Source organism: Periplaneta americana, chromosome 15 (assembly GCF_040183065.1).
Source record: "Periplaneta americana isolate PAMFEO1 chromosome 15, P.americana_PAMFEO1_priV1, whole genome shotgun sequence".
Lineage (NCBI taxonomy): Eukaryota > Metazoa > Arthropoda > Insecta > Blattodea > Blattidae > Periplaneta > Periplaneta americana.
This window is the reverse complement of record NC_091131.1, coordinates 88,850,221-88,868,291: the sequence shown is the minus strand read 5'-3', so window position 1 is coordinate 88,868,291 and position 18,071 is coordinate 88,850,221.

The following is an 18,071-nucleotide window of genomic DNA, read 5'->3' as shown; positions in this document are numbered from 1 at the left end:
ACTGTTTTCTAAGTTTTTTGGAAGGTGGGGCTTTCCCTTCTCCTACAGATGCCAACACTAGTGAATGAGTGAATGAATGTTAGCCATGATGTCCCATGGTAGGGTTAGAACCCCCTCGACAGGGATGGCTCAAGTACACTCGCATGGTGAGCCAATCCAAGAGAGCTTGTCGTGTATACTACTTTTGTGACATGTTTAATAACCCTGTTCAACTTTAACTAGTCTCAGCACTCTGTTCTTTGTTCATTTTTTTTCTTGCACTACACACATTATACTGACACTGGCACTTTGACAAACACTGATTGCTATTTACACTATTTAGCTGACACTTTCTCAACACTGACTTTACTATTTACAAAACTTATCTTACACTTTCACTAATACTAACTTTACTATTTACAATATCTTATCACTGATTACGTTATCTATTTACAATGACCTTCCCTAGTTCTTTCCACAAAACTCTGTTCTTTGCTGTCCTCGACCATTGTTTCCTCGCCTCTCTGGTAAACATGTCAGACCATTTGAGCCGTGGTCTTCCCTGTCCTCTCTTTCCGACGTAGGGGTCCCACATCGTGACTGCATGGGTCCATCTTGTCTGGTGTAGTCTTGCCACATGTCCCCCCCAGGTCCATTTCGTTGCCATTGCTCGTTCTGCTGCGTCAGTAGTGTTCGTCAGTCTTTGTAGTGTTTCGTTAGTCATTCTGTCTCGTAGCGTGGTGCCCAGTATTTTCCTCTGCATCTTCCTCTGGCATGTTTGTATACTTGAGCGTTGTCTCTCGGTCAGTGTCCAAGTTTGGCAGCCGTATAGCAAAACTGGGATTATACATGCCTCTAGTGCCTCGAACTTGAGATTGCGGTTAATTGTCTTGTCCGTCCATATGAACTTCAGGCTCCAGAACGCCTTCCATGCCGATGAAATTCTTCTATTGATCTCTTTCTAACACTAGTAACGAAACAGGAAACCAGGGTATAAAGATGTAATACTAATAATACTAGTATTTTCTATTTGTGACACACTGAGGTAAGTCATAAACTCAAAACATAGTATAATTTAGAAACGAAATTTATTAAACATATATTGCTACAAACGTAGATTATTTCTCTTTAAGAATATATATCGTCAATATTTCTAACATTGAGGAACAACAAATTATATTCAAGAAAAGAACTTATCGCCAAAACGTTCACTTTCCTCGAAAACGCAATAACGATAAACGTTTCAACAGTTCAGTTTCTAACTGCAAACTAACACATTCCCGAGAAAGAGAGTATCAGTGCGTAGTAATTTGGGAGGCTTGCACAAAAATGCAACATGTCTCAGGTCGTACATCACACTATTTAATATTTGTACCCCTAATTTCCTATTTGTAACACTTCCTCTATATACCGGTATGTATGAATCTAAGTTACTATGAAAATTATAGCTAAATAATAGCCTACATATTTTTATATCTTAATACAATATTTATGAGTTACAGAGACAAACTATATCATTGTGTGTACTATCCACGAAGCACTGCATTTCATACTAAGTACTGGAGACGAAATACCGTAAATATAGAGGGAAATTAACAGATACCAGCTTATACTGTTTCTGTGTTAATAAACTCTGAACAAAAATAAATCTTAAACTTTTGCGTTATCACTTTGGCGTTACAGAAAAAAAAAAAAAAAAACGTCAAAAGAAAGTAACTTAGGAAAGAGGAAAAATAAAGAGTATGTTTGAAAAACTAAGTATTATAAACAAAAGGAATGCAAAAAAGAGAAGAATAAACGGAAAAGATAAAGGAAGTAATTAAATAAAGAAATAGCACATACTTATTCGCCTATATTTTAAGTTTTTATTTATAGTCATTTTAACTTCGAAGTTACTTCATCATTGTTGATAGACTGAATTACTGCCATCTATGGCACAGTTCACTTATCCCCTCCCAGCCAAAGGCTGGTTCACAATAAGCCGGGAACGGAAACGAGAACGAGAACGTGAATATTGTTAAAATAAATGTATTTAAATGTGAATATTCACTATTAACTATTGTGAATGCTCACATTTAAATAAATTTATTTTAACATTATTTCCGTTCTTGTTCTCGTCGTTTCCGTTCTCGTTCTCGTCGTTTCCGTTCCCGGTTTATTGTGAACCAGCCTTAACGTCCAGTACATCATGTACGTACAATAAGTAGGATTGGGATTGTTACGAAACATTAACTGTCTCTTTTATACTGAAAATGAGATCCATTCCGGCATTTACCTTTTAAATAAATAGATATATATTTATTTTATATCGTTGAAAGCTCCGATCAGATTCACCGATCTCGGTATTTGAACCAGTGGTCTTCCGAATGCAAGTCTAGTGTTGTACTACTGAGCTATCTTTCCATATGTAGCTTACTTTATATAAAACATTCTGTGCCGTGCCAGAGATACATCGGCACATAGAATATGTCATCTAGTCATCGGAAATGAAACTACTGTTCTCTTGGTTTGAATATTATATGTTTGTTTCTGTTTACAACTGTATAGGTTTATGATAAGAGCATAGTTAATGAAGGGTAGCCTATACAATATACTTTCTATTCATATGAATCGACATTCCGAAATTAATCCCAGATCTTAACAAAATTATCACTATGGTTCACTCAAGACTGTAGAACTATCGTTACCACTTTAATACTGCAAAACGCGTCATTTCAAATCAAGCGAGTGGTCAAACAGGTCTGTACCTGCTCTCGATGTCGAGATATTACTGAGAGAATTCGAGCGGCAAGAATAACTTTATATACAACTTCGGCGCCCTCATGCCCGTAGCGAGAGGAATGGCGTCATTGGCCATGGGTACTTAAGTTATATTGATTCATGATTTAACTACTTATAACATTAGCATTCGGCTGCGACACACAGTGTTGTTGCAGTAAACGCTTAAAATTCTTCCATTTTTAGTTTGATCACGGAACACGGGACGGGTACGAGGAAAAACTTTTTCTACGTGCAAAGTGAAATTAAAATAAAATATACGTTTAAAATTTATGAGGAAGGAAGATATGCAGTTATTTGCGGGAGCTAATATGACTGGACAGAACAACTAGAATACAAATCGTATTAATGTAAATTTTGTATTAGGCCTATTATTTTAAGACTATATTTTTCAGAGCGTTTTATTTGACACGAAGCACTGGAAGAGAAACGCGTGTGACTTGCGGAGGTCGCGATAAAGAAAAGAGAAGAGCAGTTTGCTCGGAATTTCTTCTCTTCCGGTACAGTTGGTGGATGCTGCAAGCACAAACGAACGATCGATCCTGCGTACAGAGAGCGAGAGAGAGGCTCCTGGACAAAACCGCCCTCGTCCCCGTCCCCGTCCCCGGGGCCTCTGCGCGAGGGGTATATAACCCATTCTGCAGATACGCACTGCAGTTTCGGGGCTGGACAGGACAGCCGGGCCGTGGGCTGGGGGAGGGGTTTGGGGGGGTGCCTCTTAACGACCGCCATGCATGCGTGCGTAGTGTTTTGTATGTTCTAGAGCCTAGCCAAGTGCGTGAAAGCTCTAACTTACACAAGTATGGAAACGACGAACAGTTCAACAAGAAATGGGTGGTAGTGGGATGGAGGTAGCATTAAAACTGTCTTCATTATAACTCCGAGGGAATAGTTTCGAAGAAGTTCTGACCCTCCAGCTAACGAGAGAATAATAATTTACTCCAGTGTAACACACACTCTCAACTCCGCCCCCATACCCACACCCTTGTCTGAAATTTTAACACTAGATCCTAACAATTAAAACATTCTCTTTTGCAACTAGTCTACATGTTCCATGTGGAGTCTCCATCATGAATTTAACTGATTTGGGTTCGATTCTTTGGAAGTAACATTTCCTTCCACAAGAATTCAGTCAAATCTCGCTGTCAATCCAACAAACATTATTTTAATTCCTGTAAGATTTTTTTTTTCATTTTATTGGGTTATTTTACGACGCTGTACCAACATCTCAGGTTATTTAGCGTCTGAATGAAATGAAGGTGATAATGCCGGTGAAATGAGTCCAGGGTCCAGCACCGAAAGTTACCCAGCATTTGCTCGTATTTCTGTAAGAAAAATGGGATTTATTATGACATGTAACGTCAATATTGGACCTACAATAATGGAAAAAATGAAAGGATTTTGTGGAAAGGAAATTACAATGAATCTTCCACGGAAATGTTTACATCACATCCGATAAACCCAATTCATTTCAGTCTTCAATGTAATGAATTCAGAATGTAAACGATATAAACTAAAATAAAAAAAAATACTGGTAGTAGAGTGCAAATAACTGAAGAAAAAAGTGAAATAATATTTTTGTAACTGTCAAGGTTTTCCCACAAAAACTGTTTTGCGAATCTAACTTTCTTGAAAATGAGAATAGACGGTCTTTATTTACTTTGTCCGATATGTACACTGAAGCAATCATCTGTTTATATTTCAATCTGTTATAGGCCTACCTCTGTTGTATTGCGATTGCCAATGGCATTCACTTTCAGTAGAAATGTAATAGTATATTACGATACAAGGTTGGGGAGTGCTTTTTACAAAGTCGAGGGGGAAAAAAAACGAGCACAGCGAACTGCACTGCAATGGTAACTAAGTAACAATAAGTGCACTATAATGAGTCCATTTCAGTATAGTTTAATGTTATGAAGAAAGGTTTCCCTAGGAACAAGCTTCTGTGTGGCAATTATAACTATCAAAGCCTAACAACAAAAGCTGTAAAAAGAGTAAAAACACGATCGTGCCAAAAAATTTAAGACTACCTACTATAAATCTAAAGAACATTGCATTTTATAAAATAAAAATACAATTACAAGAGGTAATTGAGACAGGAAGATCAAAAACCCACTAACTCCAATTTTTGACAAAATTTAATTATGGGCTGGATGATGCTTTTTAGTTTGTCCCGCATGCGTGGGAGGCAAGAATGCACTAATATCGCATTCATCTGCATTCTGGGGGCTGTTTTAAAACTCGTGGAAGTCAGAACTCCACTTACTTCATGGAATAAGAGAGTTTTTGCATTCCAAGCTTAATTTCCAGGTAGGTGGCAACTCTATCGCTCAACCAGCTGAGTAAAGTGATACGATACGGTATTCAGAATGTCACAAAAATCTGTGAAATCCATGTAAGTAAGACTATTAAAGGCACAATATCGAGTCGATTAACTTCCAGAAACCCAATATAGATTCATCATACCCCAGTCAACTAAAGTACAATTCAGCATTGCCATTGAAAGAAGAAAGCAAAAGGACTTGCAAAATTTAATGCAGTTCATTTCTGAGGAAAGTAGGATGAATTACGAAACTCTGCGGACAGTAATAGTCTATAAACTAGATGCACAGGAAGAACATGAGAGTGAGAGAAAAAAACAGAATCTGTCACATGAATGAGACTGTGTTAACATTTTAATATTGTTTGTGGTTTTATTTGCGTATTTTGATGTGCTTTATGGTAATTTATGGTTTTCTGTCTCATATATTTGAAATTTAAAAAAAATGTAGCAATGTTAATCTTAATAATAAACTTCCATTTTCTCGTATATTCCAATGTTTCATAAGGGAATTATGATATATCTATCTTTTTTTTTCACATGGCTCATATTTATTCACTTTTTTAATTCATACACTGTGGAAGTCAGAAAACCCCTAACTCCAGTAGTGTTTATTTCAAAGTGCAGCATAAGATAATGTAACAATTTAGGTTTTGAAGTATTTAATTAATAAAGAATATAATTTTACAAAATATTAATAGATAAATGCCTAATATTTAAAGTTAGTAAGACATATGATAAGTTTTTTCTCTCTCCTGTAAAATTTGGTTTATTGGAGTTAGGGAGTTTTTGATTTCCCCTGTCTCAATTAAATTTTACTAGACATTTTGTTCAATAAACCGATATATACGCCTGCTATATTTATAATTTTAGCAGTGTATGTCATTGCATCCTGTATATACATACAAGGTCTTAAAAAACCGCAAGACTTTTAAACGACTATATTTATGCTACTACATTGTATTATCGATAATTCTTGTATTGTACAACTCCTGAAAGCTGAGAATTTGGAGTATAATAACAGCTGTCACCTAGCGCCGTATTCATCAAACAATACAAAAAAACAACATGCAGTGTATAACTGAGAACACACACAAAATCTGCATCTTCAGAAGTATTTTGTGTGGTATGCCATGTCTTCTGTTGGGATTACTGAATCTATCCTCTTGCAGGGCCGCACACAGCAAGTGCACCCTTGATTTCCTGCATGAACATTTCCATAGTGGAGTAATCTCTAATCGGTATCGGGAACGATTTCATGATCTTGGATGTAAGTGGCCTCCCTATTCACCGGACTTAAATCTTTGTGATCTTCATTATGGGTATTTCTGAAGGACCGAGTGTACCACAATAACTCTCACACATTAATTGAGTAATTAAAAAATATTCAAATTATTGTATAGGGATACTTTATGGGGATTTCTGAAGGAACGATTGTACCACAATAACTCTCACACATTAATTGTGTAATTAAAAAAAATATTCAAGTTACTGTATAGGGAATTCGTAGTTAAACTCTCGAAGAAGTAGTGGATAATTTTCATCAACGGTTGAATATAGTGCTGGCTGTTGAAAGGTCTCATATAAAAAATATTTTACATAGAATCAAATTCCCAGCATTCAGAGATACTTTAATACGAAAATCACCTATGTATTTAATATAATAGCTGAAAAAAAACATTTAAATTTTGTGCGACTTTTTGTGAAGACCTTGTATAGGGCATACAAGCATCGATTATGTAACTTAAACAGTAATTCTTGAAAATACATCCATTCTATCATTCTAGTATCCTTGAAATTTTATTGATTCATTATATAAAAATAATTTTAAGAACTCTCTTCAAGAATCGAACCAGATCTTCATGGTTATGAATAAGTTAAGATATTAACGCTTGTTCAATATGTGGACGAAGCAACGAAATGGGCTAAAGTAATTAACATTTTAACAGAAACTGACCTCTAATAACCTTAAACGCAAAGCAATAAATCCCAATCAATAACTCTGAACGATGTATGGATATGCCTTAATTGACAGCCTAGCCTCCAACTCCCAGCTCTTCATAATGATTCATCTAGTAATTGCTGTAATTTGTGGCCGATAGCAATTCTGCTTTAGAACACCTAATGAAAACAGTACCTACAGTGTGTAATGGGCACAGTATTTTGCAGTGATTTAAACGTTCTGGCTTTATAGGATGATAACTGGTCTAGTATTAGTCAGGAAACAAAAATATGTTTAAGAATTACATGAAGGGATGAGTTATAATGGTCAGAGAAAATAATGAAAAAAGTCTTCCATAGTTAATAAAAGAGAAAAGAATACCACGAAAGGTATCTTATAAATTCAGAGGAGACTCTAAAAGCAATTTAAGTACAAAAATTGTAGTGGGGAATAGAGGTGCCGAATATCTAGTATGATGGATTTTGCCATCAGCAACTAAATCGATCACATTCAAATAGATGACACTAAGTATACTCCATCCCTCAATTATGTACTCTCGATTTCCGGACTTTTGATACAGGTAAAACGTACCACGGACTTCTTGTCACAGGGATATTATGTCACATCGGAATTAAAGTCATAAGGGGAAGAATGTTACATGACTGTTTTGTCATGGGAATTTGACGTCAAAGCAGAATTTATGTCCTATGTGCAGCATTGCTGCATGGCGTATATGACTTTATTGAAATTTGTAAAGAAACAGATAAATCTATTGCGAGTATGAGATATTTTATAGGATATTACAAAATATAGGCCTATCATTTTATTGAAATTTGTAAAGAAACAGGTATTAGATAAACAGTATTAGATATTTTATAAAATATTCCTGAGACAGTTCAAAATGCACCTGCAAAATTATGCCCAAGTGTTCGCAGGTACTGTTTTCATCGGGATATTCCCGATACCTTGCAACAACCCTTTCGACTCGCTTGTCGATATCCGAGTACTTCTTTTTTTTGTGGTGAGTGTCCCCTTTCCAGTCTTTCAATATCGCAACGTATCTCCGCGGCTTCATTTTGTAAATGTTCAATTAGATGAGAGATTGAAGGATGATCCTTGCCCACCATTTTGTTAATGCGGCTATGCCAAGCCTCACATATGTTGGTTGTATGCGGCAAATTTAAAAGAACACTATCATGACAAATCCATTTTTTCACTGTAGGTATGCATTTTGTTTCATGTGCCATTTCGAAAATTAATTCCACGAATTTATTATTTTGTTAACTTGAATTTTGCTTATGTTATCATAAAAGCCACTTAATTTGTTGCGTATTAAATTGACAATATACAATATACAGTATAGTATACTGGCAATCTAAATATCGTGACATAATCTCCACGTAACATAATTTTTAGTGTGACGTACTGTAGACCTAGGGTGACAATATTAATACTGTGGCATAATGTCCGCGTGACATTTTAATACACTCTGGCGAAAAGTTCGTGGTACGTTCTGGTTGTGACAAAAAGTTCGGACACGTGTACTCTCTAAGCCAGAAACATATAAGCTATTCCTCTACTGTCATTTATTAGAATATCAAACACTCTCACATTACGCCCTGAGGACCCATCGCTCATATTTTAGTAGAAACATCTTGTAGCCAATTGGCTAGTCTCATAAACTGAGACATCTCTGCCTGCCTTCGGTTTTCCTGACGCGCCAGACAAATATCGGAAACCCCTAAAAATTGGACCATGGAACTACATATTCCCGAACGTAAATTTAGCCATTTTCTAAATGAATGCCTTCACAAATCAGTCCCTTCGTTTTTGTATGCCGCCTTAGTGCTTTCGGACGAGTTTATTCGATCATCACTCACTTAATCCAAGAATTTGCATTCCTTGTCTAGTGAGGATAGGGACGTTTGTCTCTCACCACTCGCTCTGGCTAGTCTTCTAACATCTTCGGCGAAAATACCTTGCTGTTTGTCAGTTATATTTTGTATTGTGCTCTGCTACATTTCTCCCTTATTTTATGGTACATATTAGCCTACGTTACGTCCATTTTCGGTTTCTTTTTTTTCCAAGTTCCTCCACGTTCTTCCAACTCAACGGCGAAAAATGAAGAAAACAAATGGTCAAACGGCTTGAGACTCACATGGATTCTTTCGCACAGCACAGAATTCTTTTGCAAGGAGGAGTGATTGCGTACCAATTAATTTCTTTCTTCTCCCATTTCATAATTATTCACTCATTCAATATTTCGTTCCCTCATTCATTCATTCATTCGTTCGTTCATTCATTCAGTCAGTCATTCACACATTCACTCATTCATTTATTTATTTACTCATTCATTCGTTCATTCATTCACACATCCATTCATTCGTTTACACATTTATTCATTCATTCACACATTCGTTCATTCTTCACTCACTCACACATTCATTCATTTGTTCATTTCACTTACACATTAATTAATTAATTAATTAATTCGCACATTCATTTATTTGTTCATTCATTCACACATTAATTTATTAGTTCATTCATTCACACATTAATTTATTAGTTCATTCATTCACACATTAATTTATTAGTTCATTCATTCACACATTCTTTTATTAGTTCATTCATTCACACATTCATTTATTAGTTCATTCATACATTAATTTATTAGTTCATTCATTCATCCTTCACACATTCATTCATTCCTTCACAGATTCACTCACTCACTCATTCATTTATTCATTCATTCACACATTCATTCATTCATCCACACATTCATTCATTCACACATCCATTCATTCACACATTCATTCATTCATACATCCATTCATTCTCACATTAATCCATTCATTCATTCATTCATTCACACATTCATCCATCCATTCATTCATTCATTCATTCGTACCTTTCAATTAATTCTCATTTCATATCTGCTTCTTTCATCGCTTCATTCCACACAGGCCGTTTCGCTTAATTATCTAGTTACTGGATAGAGTGTACTCATCTTGTCCGTGGTAGTAATTATTTAATCCTTAAATTCATCCTTACCTAACCTAAAAATTATATAACAAAATGAAATTTCACACAATCCCAGGGATTTCATAAATATCCTTTCACTTTTTATGTTTATATGGCATCTGGCATGGTAGGTCGTTTCGTTTTTTAATGCATCTCACAATAAATCGGAATTTTTAGTCGATTAATCACCGTGACGTCGCAGATTGTTATGATGGGTTAATGGCTCCTGCTGAATCTATGACAACCTGATGGAGTAAATGGACAGTAGTTTTGTGTACACATTAGCATACGAGTTAATTATCATCCTCTGGTCCTGAGTGCGTCTATGCACTAATATTATGAACCGAAGGAACTCGTACTGTGTACCGGTGAAATTATTACAATGAATTAATGTAATTTAAACAAAACTGAAGAAAGGAAATGTTACATCAGATCTGAACAACATAACGTTATTTATTCAGGTTAGCGAAATAAACAAATATCATGCGCCTCTAGACAGTAAACTTTTACTGTAATTACATCCATTACGATAATTTAATTTTCATTACTAACCTCAGATGGAACTCTTGGTAACTTGAAAAGTTAATGTCATAACACTGTGACAACTGTTTCTATTTAATTTATTTTCTTAATATTAACGTCGACATTTTCATTAAGTAAATGAAAGCATGTTGTTTCCAATTTCAAGAGTAGTTCCTGATTGTGATGAAGTTTATTAATACTTTCATAAAGACATACTCTATTACAATAACGCCTCGTTTGAAAGCAATTAACTCGTCACTGTCATCTGCTGTCATTCGCCTGTAAACACGAGACAGCCAATCACAAACATCGCACATACAACCCATTGGATCCATGAGACATAGGATGTGACATCCGATGAACATAGACGAATGTCATGTTTGATTTTAAGAAAGATTCCAGTGAAAATTGATGAATCCTCTGATGAGTTTAGATAAAATTGTGGAAACATCCGATGACAGGAAACGTGCCCAATGTGAAATACAATTTCCAAGACCAACTAAATTTATACTAGAAGACTTGAAATATAGATTGTGGCAATTTTAGCTTAATTTTATTCACTAATTAACATTTGTTAACATCAGATAATTACCTTGCTGACAGGTATTTTTCTAATGTTAACACAGTGAAGACGTTATAAAAGTTAATCATTGATTAAAAAAGTGTTTAAAGTGTATATACATCAATGAAAAAAGAACACCCATTTTATTGTAGGACCTTTCTCATGCTTTAGAAATAAGACGCATTAAGCTTCAATAAATTTTTGTGTAGACTTTTACAGTTTTACTACGTTACTATACTTTTGACCATTAAAATGGTACGAAAGGACGTGTTTAAACCAATCATGACTGTTTATCTCTACAATTTTATTACTTCCCTAGCATTTATTTTTATCACTTCCCTAGCATTTGTTTATTTTTATCACTTCCCTAGCATTTGTTTGTTTGCCACATTTCAAACTGTAAATTCTTTACGATACTATAAAAACATACTTTGTAATCGTCATTTGTTTCCCGCATAGACAGTCAATTGAAAATTGCGTCTCTGTTCAAACGTTTTGGTGAAGCTAACATTAGTGAAATATAATTTTAGTAAGTCAATTAATACCTGTTTTATTGTATTAGAGTAATTTATTTCTTCTAATCTTTATATACTTTCTTATAATAGTGTAACAGTCAATTAAACCCCACTTGAGATTTGATTTTATCTAGATAAATCAAAACCTCTAGTGAGATTACTGTTGATAATTTTTTTAGTAAGACACAAGAATCCGAGGTGAAGAGTGTAATAACATCGAATGTAAATATGAACATATGAAACAATGCTCCTTTTCTGTTTATTCACCCATCATTTAGGGTCAAAATAATATTGCCATAATCATCATAATCATCATCGTCGTCGTCGTCGTCGTCGTCGTCGTCATCATCATCATCATCATCATCATCATCATCATCATCATCATCATCATCATCATCATCATCATCATCATCATCATCATCATCATCATCATCATCATCATCATCATCATCATCATCATCATCATCATCATCATCAATTTCATGGTTTCAACCTCACTGTTCGTTCCGGTTTTATATAGTATTTATTACTTCCCATTTTTTTTTAATCTTCAGGCCGATTTGTTTATATTATTTAATTTTATTTATTAATTTGAATATACAGCGTGTTAATTAATGTGTGAAACTTTTGGGAATGAATGAAGAACCTAAAACCAAGCAAAAACTTCATGCAAATATATGGCCAATTTCGCTTTGTTTTTAATTACAAGTATTACTCGACCAAGGCGAGTGGAGCCGCGGGCATAATGTGAACTATCGCGATGCGGTATTACGAACGCAGGAGCAGTAGCGCCACGGATCCGGGCTGCAGGACTCCACTAGCCTCGGTCGAGTAATATTTTTTAATTCATACACGTTTATTTATGACCGCCACGGTGCCTCAGTGCTAGAACGCTGGGCATACAAGTCGTCGTCGTCGTCGTCGTCGTCGTCGTCGTCGTCGTCGTCGTCGTCGTCGTCGTCGTCGTCGTCGTCGTCGTCGTCGTCGTCGTCGTCGTCGTCGTCATCATCATCATCATCATCATCATCATCATCATCATCATCATCATCCATTCATAGTTTAATGCAGACCGATCGTCTGTATTGCACTCTGGCTCGTCTCTGACAAACTAAATGTTCGAAGTCTCTCGGCTCTAGCGATATGTATGAGTCATATTGTTAGTTTCGGGGCGAATAACGGCAAGTTATGGTCCTGTCATTGCATAAATAAGAATCTTCTTCCATAAATAGATCGTTTCGAAATTTCAGATGTTTCTACGTCAATAACACGGTGCTAAACCTAAAAACGTAGCACCAATTGGAACATCACGAAAGTGTTAAACAATGTATTTTAATATTGTATATATCACATTTCTCTCTATATAAGTACAATTAGAAGTTGGAATTTGGTTACTTTATAAGCAATTCCATTCTTGCGGGCTATGTAACGTCTATCTATAAAATATATCTATATAGCGAGGATTGTAACTGCATACGTCATTCAGTATCGCTGAAACGAACAGTCGAAAATTACTGTAATTAAATGCTTCTTGTTTAAGATATACTGAGTAATAATTATCTAATACTATTTGAATGCAACTGAAAAGTTAAACGTAACTATTATTCTAGATTTTTATTAAGGACTCTATCTAGTAAAAGATTCTTTTACTTTTACACAAGGAAAGAAACCCATTGAAGGATTTTTATCGTGCTTAAATATCCATCTATTTCTCCCGACTTTGAACCGACAAATGTCGAATCTAACGGCAAGAAAAGGACAACTCTAGTGAATAAAAAATAAAAAAAGTTCGTAAAAGGCTACTCTCTACCTTTAGCAGAACTCAGGAATATCTGCTCTACAGGAATCTCTTCTTTTCAGAGTTTATTTTTCTGCTTGTGTGCGAATGTAAACGGACCTGAGAGGTAGAAATCCATATGAAAGGTAACTGTACTACACGCATAAGTGTTTGTACACACGCTTGACTCCCCGGGTCAAGTTCTTTGACATATGAATGCGTTCGACACAGACACGGGGTTTCAGGGCTACAAGTAGATCTAATGTATCTGAGTAAATGGATGAAAGGAAATCGAGAAACCGCTTGCACGACAATCAGACTTCGGAATACAGAATTCATTTCCGTCCGGATAATAATTTCTTGTGAATGTAGAACGAAAATATACCCAAGCATTCCCCATTTCATTATAATAAAATGTAGCTGAAATAGAAGGAAATTATGCATGAAATTGTATGGAAATCGGAAAAGATATTGTAAAATTAAAGTACATATTTAAACAGTTGCTTGATGGTAAAAATATTAACAATAATATAAAATTCGTTCTTCTTGATTTCATTAATGGAATAGAATTCGTTAATTTATTGATAGAACAAAATTTATGTTTCGTTTAAACACAGTTTATCTATCTAGGTTGGTTTATAAAATGTATAAAAATACGTATAATGCAGGACAGCACAATAATTTGTAACTTTTCTTTCACTATTTAGTACTTGAGGGTACACTGAGGTGAAATTTTTGCCATGTTTGGTGAACAAATTCGTTTTTTAGTTTTTGACTTTAATAAGTTACGTATGTGGTTCACAGAACCTCTCAACGAATATTCATGCAGATAGGCCCCTTCAATGATCTGATTCGAATAGTCATTTTTAGAAGTTTTCACACCCTGGCAGTCCATTCCTTCTCCTCTTTAAAAGCTGCAATCCATTTTTCTTACATTTGCTTTACTAAAACTTCTACTCCTCACTCAAATCTTTTACTACGTTCATGATTTGAAGGGTTCAGAGCCATAGTGGGCCTTGCTTTGTCCGTTTTTAATAAATGGAGCTTGGCCCGTATGGCTCTGAACCCTTCATTTCTTTGAGAGTCTCGTAACTGGCTTGATGTATTCTGTGAAGTACAGAATAAATGAAATCAGGATAATGAGGGAAGAACAACTGAAATATACGCGAGCGCACGTCCTTGCAAGAGAATTGGGATTGTGGGAAAGAATCTACGAGAGTTCAAAGCCAGTTTATGTATCCTATAATAATTTTCTCATATTTTCATTGACAAGTACTGTTTATAGAAGTATAGAAAAACGAGTTTTATAATAATAGTTCAGGAAGAGTATTTTGTGCAGATTTTGGTACCGGAAGTCTCGGCTGTTACGTTTGTTGGTGACGTATGTAAACGAATCTAGTTTTAGTACGGTATGTTACAGGATTAAGCCTTTCTAAATCCATCATAATAAAACATCTGTTTGGATGGCTGAGCCTACACAAAGATCATTTTATGTATACTGCGACGTTACACCTATCTTGTCCACACCTGTGGAGTAACGGTCAGCGCGTCTGGCTGCGAAACCAGGTGGCCCGAGTTCGAATCCCGGTCGGGGCAAGTTACCTGGTTGAGGTTTTTTCCGGGGTTTTCCCTCAACCCAATTCGAGCAAATGCTGGATAACTTTCGGTGCTGTACCCCGGACTCATTTCACCGGCATTATCACCTTCATATCATGCAGACGCTAAATAACCTAGATGTTGATACAGCGTCGTAAAATAACCCAATAAAATAAAATAAAAAAAATACACCTATCTTCAGATGCTTTACGGAAAGGTAAATTAAATTAATGTTCACAATATTCACACATTGATTAAATCATATAAACTTCAGCCCTAATTGATATGATTTATTTGTCAGCCAACTTTACAATTCACAGTTATGATATACCATCATATTTCTGCTTTTCGATCCGCCATCCCTTTAATTCATGTCACTCTTTTCTATTAATATATTAATTTGCCAAGTATTTCTTGATTACTACCTATTCTTCTGTTTTCATTGAATTGTTATATATCCTTACCTATCTATCCTCTTTTATTCTCTCTCATACCTAGACTATCTCCCTCCCATTTTTCGATTTCGTATTAAATATTGCATATTCCTTTCCTTAATAATTCACATTTTTTCATTCATTTTCTTCTCTATTCTCAAATCTACCTACTCTTAATCATTTTTTTCAGCTATTTTCTCCTGAATTAATTGTCTACATTTACCTTTCTCTATTTTTATTTACGTAGTTATCTCTTTCTCTTCACTTCACTCCTAACTTTGCTCTTGTTATTACCTCTTTCCATATCGTCGTTGTTCCTCGCAATAACTCCTATGTGCAAAATATGAAATTTTTAGTAGGAAGAAAAAACACATTTATTCATCCTATGGCAGTGGTACATAGGAGATTGTGAATTCTTACATTTTCGAAAGAAAGAAATATAATTACATATAGGAGATTTTATTATTTGCTGTATTACTATTTAAGTAATTTTATAGAGCAAAAACATGAAAATCGATAAGTATGTCACATAGGAGTTATTGCAAGAACAACGACGATATATTTATTCCTATAATACTCTTACAGTTATAGTACCCCTGATATTACTCCCCTGAAAAACATTGAAATATTTAATTCACTTAATTATACTTCCAATTTCTCTATCTTCCACTTCACATTTGTTCAGATGTTTTTTCACTTTAATATTCTTTTATTACTTACAACACTCTCACACTACCTTCTTACACTTAACACTTTCTTCTCTAATCCTATTCTATCACTTTTTCCAACTCTAACTTTCTTGCACTCACTTTTTAGCACTCTTCTTCATCGCTAATTCCATCCTCCTCACTATTCTGTCTTCCATTTCGCCATTTAATAACCTCTCAAAAGCTCTATATATTCTGTCCTCACAGTCACTAATATCTGCAGCCCTAATTAAGAATTTTAGATTCTATTTAAAAAATGAAGCATAAGAATATACATAAATATACTTGAACTTCTCCAGATGGATTGACACAACCAAATAGATCACATCTTGATAGATAAACGGAGACATACTAGTATAGTAGACATTCGAACTTTCAGGGGGGGGGGGCAGACTTTAATTCTGACCAATATTTGGTAATTGGAGAATTAAGAGAAAGACTATTAGTAGCCAAACGAATAGAGCAACAATTTAATATTAGTAGACTTAATATTCTGAAATTAAAGGTATTCTTCGCCTGACATATTTAGGAACATTAAATCCGGACGTTTGAGATGGACAGGGTATGTAGCACATATGGGCGAATCTATAAAATATAAATGCATGTAGAGTGCTAGCTGGGAGACTGGAGGGGAAAAAGACCTTTGGGGAGGCCGAGACGTAGATGGGAGATAATATTAAAATGGATTTGAAAGAGGTGAGATATGATGATAGAGACTGGATTAATCTTGCACAGGATAGGGATCGATGGCGGGCTTATGTGAGGGCGGCAATGAACCTCCGAGTCCCTTAAAAGCCATTTGTAAGTAGGTAAGTATGTAAGTATTTAAAATAGGAAGACTAGAATGCATTTTCTCCAATTAAGTGAGATGATGAACGTACCGAGTTGCATGTACTGGCCGTTCTCTATCCTTCAGGTATAGCGAGGTTATACTTAAATCCAAAGACCGATATGTCTCAAAGTGCATCTGTTGACGGTAGTTGCAACTGACATGATCGCCACATCTGGGCACGCTGATTGCCCCAGATTATTGGTCACATACGAGCGATAAACAGTTGTGCTACTGTCAGTCAGGATATCCTGTAGCCGGATAATTACCAGTAGGCGAGTCAGTCATGTACTACATATTGTTATACATACACAATGAGACGCAATACAGTAGCAAACTCACCTCATCAGTAATATGGGTTACACTGTCCCCACCCTCCAGATGTCAGTCACACATACATAACACACAATGGTTTTTAATTATTAATTCCTTGCTCCTCTTCATTAGTAAAACTGTATTGAAAGCCTCTATACTAATGAACTGGGCTCTGTATGAGCTGGATGGTTTATTTGTATACTGTATGACTATTACACTCTCTGTATTTGAGGCTCTCCAAATTTAGAGCTCTACAAAATAATGAAACGGAATCTTTTCAAACTCATAACACTCGTTTTTATCTGTTGAAATCACTCCAATTTTATAACGACAAAAGTAGCTCAATTACTTCAAAATAATAGAAATACTTTTTACTTCATAGCCATCATCAGCGGCATCGTATATCAAGATGTTTCAATCACATACAAAATGCAAATTATACAGAGTAAACAATAAGTATGGAATATTGTTAATACCTTCTTAAATTTTAATTTTACGAAAAAAAAAGTTTTATACAAAAACTGTTGGAGATAAACCATAAAATATTATGACAGTGTTCGAAAACATTTATTCAGACATACAGGGTGTTACAGTAAACTATTTTTTTAAATTGCACCCTATATTAAAATGTACATATTCCGAATCTCCATTAAATTTTACGTATAAATGCATACAAACTTACCCATTCTCCCGTTTGTTGTCTCTTAACTATTTGAGCCGTTCAGAGCAAAAGTAGTTTAAGTCAAAATTGGGTAATGAGGTTTAAAGTAAAAATTC